This window comes from Eschscholzia californica, unplaced genomic scaffold (assembly GCF_041429995.1).
Source record: "Eschscholzia californica isolate CP2 unplaced genomic scaffold, dmEscCali1.0.p SCAF_1, whole genome shotgun sequence".
Lineage (NCBI taxonomy): Eukaryota > Viridiplantae > Streptophyta > Magnoliopsida > Ranunculales > Papaveraceae > Eschscholzia > Eschscholzia californica.
Window position 1 is genome coordinate 83,939,250 of NW_028238198.1, and position 10,001 is coordinate 83,949,250.

General features: G+C 32.9%; 1 pseudogene; it reads right to left on the reverse strand.

Moving 5' to 3' along the window:
* Positions 1-5,383: 5,383 nt before the first annotated feature.
* On the reverse strand, positions 5,384-6,730 carry LOC147570200 (F-box/kelch-repeat protein At3g06240-like; annotated as a pseudogene).
* Between the last annotated feature and the right edge of the window lie 3,271 nt (positions 6,731-10,001).

Genomic DNA, 10,001 nt, shown 5'->3' on the forward strand with positions numbered 1-10,001 from the left:
ATTTAAGTTGGATCTAAATTTACCTCCAAAAAAATTTCAAGTTTCAACAATTTTTTTTGTGAAAATATTTGTGGTAATGTAGGAATTCTATAGAAGTCTATTTGTATTTGCTTGATTATTGGTAACAATCTAACTTGGAAGAAAAAATACCATCCAATTTAAAAGAAAAATACCATCTAATATTAGGAACAATTTATGTTGTTACCCAAAATAATTTGACCATTAAGTTGAAATCTAATTTTCCTCCACCTATTTTCGGTAAAGAAATTCATTTTAGATTTAGTCTAAAAAAAGAATCACACGAATCTAAACATTAAATGAGGGTATAAGTGGAAGAAAAAATACGTGAAAATTTTGAAGGATTTTAGGTCTGGGTCTCTTAATTTGAGACGGAGGGAGTATAAACTTCTCCCCTACGATGTTTATCAAATTGAGAACATGATATATGTCCTGGTTCTGCAAATTATATATACTTTTTCACGAATGACATTAACATTATATTATTTTGTATAAACAATACGTAATTTATGGAACATCATGTATGATTTAATATCAAAACAGTTCTCGTTTCATTATTAGAACATCTTTGAAAAGTACATGTAATTTATTCAAATATTCATATAATTTACTGTAAATAATATACTTGTATATATAATTTATCTGAATTAATCTATCTCACTTTGTTATCACAGATGGAGTTCCAGGCAGAATCATCAAATCAAAATAAGGAAATCAAACTGAAATCAGATGGTTGGGATAAGATATTTACAGAACCAGGACAGTTATTTTCTGGGGGTGCAAAAGCTTTTCGATATGCTCTTAGGCGATATGTTCTTATGTGAATACTTACCAGGAACATATAATGCTCGTGGCAAATTATGATGAGCCACAAACATTTGATGAAGGGTCAAAAACACTTCCACCGTTGATTCGTCGAAGACCTGGTAGGCCATGAACAGTACGGATCGAGAGCTCAGGCAACATTCCGAGGAAATTGAGGATATGTGGTAGGTGTAAGCAACCTGCCTACCACAATCAGGCCACATGTAGGGTTAATATTTGATTTTATTTCTCCCGTTATCGTATCTACAATGTAATTCATGTTCTACTGGTAACAATCTAATGAGTAAAATTTCATTATTTTTGATAAATGTCTCATTATTATTACAAATTATACATAATACCGTATTTAGAGTTTAGGCACTTCACAGTTATTAGTCAATTTTTTTGCTATTATCATTTGTTATTTATCATAAATTACCAAATACTATTGCAAACCATGAATAGTTATGTGGAAATTATACATACTTTACACAACATGATGTTATACCAGACAGAAATTATATATCATTTAAATGACAAATTAAACATTTATAGTTCCTGAACATATTTAATTATGTCATAAAATAGCAAACATTCAAACACTTAGAGTGAATACATTTGAGTTTTTTTTGCAGGAACTATTTTATCCACTATTGCTTTTCTTTTTTGTGGACTCTTTCTAACAGGAGTATTATCTTTCGCAGCTTTTGGTGTCGTTTTTGTTTTAGGTGCCATAGAACTCTTCTGCAAGAAAATTTTCAAAAAGTTTAGATACTTTCAGAACCCAAAAAACACTTCTAATAATAAATTATATGTAATTTGTACAACATAAGCAACAAAATTAGTAACGATATGAAATAACAAATCAAAACCCCTAAAACACACAAAATGTTCACTAAATTAACAAAATATCAAAACCAAACCCTAATCCCCAAAAAGAATGTATCATAAAAAACGAATCATAAATTATAGTTTTTCACAAAAAAGTTTCGATACTTTATCAAACAGATCTCAACAAAATTGATTTTGACGAAGCTTTGAACATAAAAAAAACTTTATCACAACATAAAATACCCTAAAAATCAACCCAAAATCTCACCATACTGTTGAAACAAACTTCTTAATGATGAAAAATAAACATGCAAGCTCGTTTTTATATAGATTTTCACCTGAAAGTGATGATGGTTCAAAACCAAAACGATTCGTTAAATCTTTTCGTTTTAATGCATTTGGTATCTATTCACCTGAATCGGAAGCTTGAAAGATTATGAAGGTTGAAGATTAAAGTCTGTATCTTACCTTCTGGTAGATGGCTGTTCGGATTTCTCGTCAGGATTTTGGTCAGTTTCGATTTGGGAAATTTCTGATCTTTGCCAAAAGAGTAAAGATGTAGAGAGAGAAGATCGTGAAAGAGATTTTGTTTTGAAAGGAAATAGCCCAAAAATCACGGTAATTTTAACCGTTACATTCGCTCGGCCCCACAAATTACAAATCCCGCTCAAATAGAAAAAGGCACACAACTGGGAATTAAATAGATATGGTCAGGTTTTTTTGATCAATTTGTAAAAGTTCAATTTTTCAATTTTTTTTGTCCTATATACCCACCGACCCTTTCTAATAATACCTATTACTATATATTTAATGATAACTTTATTTAAAGTAAGTTCAACTTTTTCATTGTAAATTAAAAAAGTTAACGAGAATATTAGAATCCATGTTATTTTTGAAAGTCAAGCTCTAAGTAATGATGTTCCTTTAAAAAGTTGGGCTTTCAAAATAGGTCATTCATTTTAAAACGGAGGGAGTATTAATTTACTTTTTTTTTTACATCTTTCTTCGTCTCTTAGTGATGAGGAAGGGAGAACAATTGCAGTTGATAGGATGGCAGTTCTTTGATCTTTATTGGTTCTTCTACTTCCATTTCACCAAATCGAAGATGTCTTACATAAGGGAATGATAGATGGACGTCATACAACAACTTTGATTTGATTTTTAAACGAAGATTCGTTTGTGGCGGTGCGACCTGTTGGAGGATTTCGTTTGTGGTGATGCGGTATGATTTTTGGTTGTGGTGGTGGTGGTCAGGTCTGATGGTGTCTTCAGCGGTGGTGGTGGTCGCGTCTGGTGGTGATTTATGTGGTGGCGGTGGTGGTCGGGTCTGGTGGTGGTTATGTGGTGATGGTGGTCGGGCCTGGTGGTGTTTTATATGGTGGTGGTCGGCCATGGTGGTGTTTTATGTGGTGGTGGTGGTGGTGTGGAGAAAGGACATCATCATACATATTGCGTTTTCAGGATCTCTCAAGAAGATAAAGTTATGAAATAACTCAATCTTCTTCTTTAAAATCAAATGTCAATGTCTCCGGTGACATGCATATTTCGATCTCCTCCGAGAAACTTGGTGGTGTTCTTGATGCAACTGTCAATCGTCTCTACTTGCTGCATCCTTCTTCATTTAAGTATAATAATGTTCACGACCTTAAGGATCTTCTCTTTCGTGATCTTTAGGATCTTTTTATTTTTGACATTTAGGGTCTTTTTATTTTATTTTTGCAATATTGTAATCTTTTCCTTTTATGTTGTCTTTACTTTTATAAGTTTCATGTTGTAATTTAGTTTAGTAAATCCATGTTGTACTCAAAAGAGTCAAAAGTTTCAAAACCATGTAATGTGTTAGATTGAATTCCTACGTATGAATGAGAATTTTGGTTTAACTCAAAAAAAAAACCACGCCAGAGACCAAAAACGGAAACCCGAGGGTTAAGTTGCAAATCGAATAAACCAATGCTTCCTCGTAATTCTTTGCTCTTCCCCAAATAGGTACCAGATTTAAGAGAAACTAGACTTTCTGCGTAAGCCCATTCAATAAAATCCTTAGGCCATGTTTGGCGCGCGGGAATGGAATGTGATTCCTGGGAATCACATTCCTGTAACATGATCTCTGGGAATCAGATTACTGTAGTTTGATATTTGGTTTGACCAAGAATGAGAATTTGATTCCTAACATATTCCTAATTAAATGTTTGGTTCGTATAGGAACAAGAATGTAAATATTATTTGTAAAAGTTCACTTTTACCTTTACTTAAACTATATAAAATACATATCAACTTTTTTTTTGCATAAAATATACACATCAACTTTTTTATATATTAAAATCAGTATTATCTTTTCAAATTCGTAGATATGAAATAATAACATGATACATCAAAGGGTTATAATTTAAAGATAATAAATAAATGTCTTAATAAAAATTTTGTTTGTAAACTTTAATTTATCTAAAATAAAATTTTGTTTGTAAACTTAAATAGAAATTTATATAAAATTAAATTTTGTTCATAAACATAAGTAGTACTTATTAATACCAGATCCTACAAAAAATATGGTAATTCAATATTTTGTTAAGGATATATTTGTCAATAACTATTAATATATGTGATTCCGGGGGAATGGGAATCACAAACCCACCTCCCCTGGGTTTGCTATTCCCCTTTTTGAGGGAATCACATTTCCGGACCCACACTATTCTCGCAAGCCAAACAATTCCATTCCCGCACCATTCCCGCGCGTCAAATATGGCCTTAGGATTACCAGATACGTCGATAATTCTACCTCTTCCGTTCTCATACTTGTATGACAAAGTATAGTTGATGATTCTACCTCTTCCATGCTCATTGCAGTCCCAACGGCCATATAGTTGAACCACAAATAATATGTTTCCCTTATTGAAAGATAGCATTTGTTTAGTCTGAGATATACTAAATAGTGGATAAACCATAAATGTTCTAGTCCATGATTCCCCATGTAATTGAGGATTTTCATCATCTTTAGATAGTGGCAGGGATGGAATAACCTTGTATTAAGTAGTATAGAAGAATTCAAAAGAATTAGGTCACCAAAAAGAACATGTTTTATGCAAAGAAAGCCATTACAAGAACCAATATTTTCCTTTCATAAAAAAAAAAAAAGAACCAATATTTTCAGCCAATAATGTGTTAAGGATATGGACTTTAAGTTTAGGAAAAGATGGTGATGATGGATAATAAGGAATTGAGAAGAAGTGGGTTATTTCCCAAATAGCCTCCGAGTTTATGACTAGTTTCGGACGTGTCCCTTAGTTATGACCAGTAATTCTTTCACATAGTTAACTCCCCCCCTCTCTCACATATCATCTCTTTGTCCTTCTCTTCTTTTTTATCTGTCTAGAACTTCACTTTTCATTAGATACTCAAATATGTACTCAGATTCAACCAAATTATTTAGTTTAAGTTACTAACCAGTTTCCTTTGTCGTCTACTAAATTTTGTTTTTTTAAAGTGCCGTCTACTAATAATGTTGTATTTTTTTCATAAAAAAAGGTTCAATTTAGATTGATTGGACGGGTTCATGTGATACTAGCTACTTCTACTGCTTGACGGTTTATGTTATCGTTCAATCTACGAGGAAATTACATCCATAAAGAGAAAAAAGTGAGTTGTAAATATAATTCAAACGTAAAATTTCAAAAAGGAGTGAGTAAACAAAAGAGAGAAAAGAAAAAAGAAAAAGATGCTTCACCCCCAATCTCTACTTGAAGATTTTTTTAATTTTTTTTTCCTTTAAATTCTTTGTTCTTTCCAAATAGGTACCAGATTTAAGAGAAACTAGACTTCTTACATAAGCCGATTCAACAAAACCCATAGGATTACTGGGTACGCCCATAATTCTACCTCTTCCATTCTCATACTTGTATGAGAAAGTATAGTTGATATATCTACCTCTTCCATGCTCATTGCAGTCCCGACCACCATAAAGTTGAACCACAAATAATATGTTTCCGTTACTGAAAGATAGTATCCGTTTAGTCGGAGTCTGAGATATACCAAATCGTGGATAAACAATAAACATTCTAGTCCACGATTCTACCACTCCATACTCATTCATCACCGACAATTCAACACCATCGTAGGCAACGTTATCGAATAGGCAAAGACAATCTCCTAACACACTCAACTCTGTCCGAAACCTGGTAGGTGACCACTTAGCTGGTAAGGGTAGCTCACGAAATTTCTCATCGACAATGTCGAAAGAGAATATGAAGTTCTTGTAGTGAGGGATCCAATGAAAAGCACCATTAAAGAACAATGCCGATAAGCAAATAGTACTCCGTTGGATATTAAGAATATATGGAATATCGGTTTGAATGGTTCGCCATGAATTCAATCCCAAGGTATAGACTTGAACTTTAGAAACATTGAGTGAAAAATAACTCACAACTCTTACCAATTTGTAATCATCAATCACATTGTCATAACCAAGCCCATATGATTGAGAATATTCATTATCTTTAGGTAGGGGTAGTGATGGAATAACTTTGTATTAAGTAGTAGATGGATTCAAAAGGATTAGGTCATCTAAAAGAACAAGTTTAATGCAAAGCAAGCCATTACAAGAACCAATAATATCAGCCTCTAATGATTTAAAGATATCGACTTTTTGTTTATTAAAAGAGGGTGAAGATGGATCATAAGGAATGGAGAAGAAATGGGAGTGCCTAAAGTCGTAGGGGTCGACATAGTCATTGCAAAGCAAGAGATTGAATTTGTTGTTTTTGACAGAGTAATCTAATTGCATCTTAACAAAATTAGGGTTTGTAATTAGGTTAAACCATGACTTGGATACACACCTGAATCGGCCTAGAGATTTCACAGGACAGTTTAAAAGGATGTTGAAGATGATGTCCTCTGATGGGCTCATCATTGTTCTGACTCACACCCCCTGCTTGCTTCTGGAACTGAGTTTGACTCGCTTCACTGATACATGTGCAGATGATGTTTCACACAGAAATTGAATTTATTGGCTCAGTAAAAGTAGATACAAAGATCTTGCTTGATTCTTTGAAAGGGAGATTTGTGTTTATCCAACTTTTAGAGCAAAACGAGTCAGGATGGGGTTAGGGGTTGGAAAAAAAGGTCAGCAGCCCAGATCCGCCCACCGACTGGCCAAGTCCGATGTGTTCACGGACGTCTAGTGTCCAAGACGGGCACTATCCGTCCGGACTGCCAACTTTAGGCGGACAGACACGGACAAGAAGCTCTCGTTTCTAGAAGGATAAAGAAGTTTCCCCATTTCTTTCTTGCTTGCTTTTCTCCCGAAGTGGTCTTTGTTGGGTATTAGTCAATGTGATCTTCCGTTCCGGTCGGTAGACGATTTTCTTTTGTTTCATGAAGATTTTGATAAATCTGACATCCATTTGTGGTGTTCTTCAAAATTTCATAACAATGCTCGAATTTAAAAGCGTTGCCTCAATAATTCTTAGGTCCGTGCTATGTTGTATTCTCGTTATGTATCAATGTCATGTAATGGTAATAGCTAATTAAACCCATATTTTTACATTGTTTTGTTTAACAAGCAAAGAGAAGTTAAACATCAAAATCTGCAGCTGAGTAGGAAGATTAACACATCTTCTAGCTTGATGCCAAATTATATAGACATTTAAAAAAAAAATTGATATAATTATGTATGTTTGTTAGTACAACTTTGCTTGGTTGTAAATGTATATTTCAACAATCAAAAATTAATTTGGCCAATTTATTTCTCATCTAAACATTCAAAGAAGAAATAAGTAGACCAAAAGAGACCATAAAAAGTTTTAAACGAGAAAGTAGTTGAATTGACCAGAGTGACAGACTACTTCTTCATCTACAAATTCTTCTTCGTCAAAACGTAGTAACAAAGACACCGACCGTGTATATGATAGATCCATGGGAAACTATTCAACAAATTTTATTTTCTTACTATTCCTTTGTTCTTCCTCAAATAAGTACTAGCTCATATGATAGTAAACTGTAGTCTTTACTCCCTTCATATAGTTGAACCACAAATAAGATAATCTGTCCCATTCTTGAAAGATTGTATTGTTCTCCAATAAACCTTTGTTAGTGGATAAATGATAAACATTCAACTCCAAGATTCTACCACTCCATACTCTTTCCTCAACCATAATTCAAACGATCCTGATGGACGTTATCGAATTGGCAAAGGCACCATCCTAACACACTCAAATTGTACTCGTCCGGTAATCTTTCTCAGGTAATGATAGCTAGCTCATAGGATTTCTCTTCAACAATGTCAACAAAAATACGGCGTTCTTGGAGATAGGAATCCAATGAAAAGCTCTATAGAAGAACACCGGCAAGCAAGTACAAGTAGAAGTAGTACCCTATCCAAAGTTAAGAGTATACGTAATTACAAGATGAAACATATATCTAGGACATTATTCGTGCTTAACTTTAAGTGGGAGATGGAATTTGTTTGTATTCAATAGTAGATGGATTAAAAAAGATAACGTTTTCGAAATCAATACTTGATATGCAGAGCAAAACAATACACGACCCAATAATTTATGCAAGGATATTATTTTTGATGAAAGTATTTTAAAGATCTATTTTCTGTTTGGATATGGAAAGATGAAGACGAAATGTAATGATTTAGAAAGCAAGAGATTGAATTTGTTGTTTTGAACAGAGTAATCTAGAAGATTTCTAATAGAAGTATAAAACCAGGGCTGGTCCTGATTTTTGTACGGTCCCAAACGAATAAGAAAAATGTCGCCTTAATTATGGTGTATATGCATTTTACAGAAAAAACTACAAGTACCTTACAATGTTTATTACACTAGCCTGTAGACAAAGTAAACTGGTAATTATAAAAACTTCAGTATTGTTTGATGAGACACGGTTTTCTTTCCATTAACTGATTTACTCGTAATAGGAAACTAATCATAAGTTGACATAAACTCTAGAAACCCTGAAGGTCTCAGGTTCGATTCACAGAGGAGGTGGAATCCATGATTATTGAATTTGAGTTATTAAAGGTATAAGTAATAAGTTTGTTGGGTTTTAGGTCTCTTTAGTTAGTATGTTGTTGGGTTTTAGGCCTCTTTCATTCCTAGTTTAACTTAGGCAGTCATGGGTGCTTATCACCTCTTAATAATGTATCAATGTCATGTAATGACTAACGTAAATAGTGGTCCATATTCTAAAGAAAAAAAAAATAGTAGTATAATTATTCTAGCAACATTCAAATGACTAAATTGGCTTTGGTCCATTTCATATTTGAAAATCTGATTTGTGTACGATATCGACTTGATTCAAATTTGAGAATATGTTTTGTTTATCTCGACTCTTGAAAATACGAACTCATTCATATGACTTATCTAAAGGGTTGTTTCAAAACTGTAGGTCAGAAGTTTGAAATGATTATTTTGTTCTTTACCGAACAAATCCAATTCAAGGTAATCCAATTCAAATAAGTTAATGGTGTGTTTGGTTGCAGGATTCCTATCAAAAGTGGGATTTAGTAGGAATCATGAATCCTTAGTCTCTTTGGCTACCAAGAATCCTAGGACTCTTGAATCCTAAGGATTCTTAATTCCAAAATTTGTATTATACTAAAATCCCACCCTACCCTACCTCCTAGGATTTGATAGGATTTTGGATTAATTTATCTAAATTTCAAACTAAAATAAAAAAAAAAAAATTTCCTTCGACAAAATAATTATTTTTAAAATATTCTTTATTTTCAAAAACTAAAATCATTTTTTTCCCGAAAATCATTTTTTTCAAAAATCAATTTTTTCCCCGAAAATCATCTTTTCTTCAAAATATTACTTTTTTTTCTCAAAAATCAGTTTTCCCCAAAAATCATTCTTTCCCCGAAAATCATTTTCTTTTCTCGAAAATCATTTTTTCTTCAAAAAATTGTTTTTCTCCAAAACCCGTTTTTTCCCAAAATCTGATATTTCCTCTCGAATGAAACGATATTTGAAAAAACGAGTTTCGAGAACAAGGTTTATTCAATATTTTTTCTAAAGAAGCGTATAAAAATACTCAAATAATAGTAAATCATAATATTCTTATTAGTTGCCAAACAAACCAAAACATATTACTTGGATTCATGAATTCGCAGAATCATGAATTCCGAGGACTAATGAATCCACGGATTCATGATTCCGTCATCCAAAGACACCATAAGATTAGACAAGCATAAATTAAGACAAAGAAAACAAAAGAAAAAAAAAACACACTTATAGAACATTGAAGTCGGTGGAAAGATGAAACAGAACAAAGAGAGTATGATTATAATGTGATGGACTCCGAGGCCGATCGAAAGGCTATTAGTTATTACTAGGATTTTCATATAT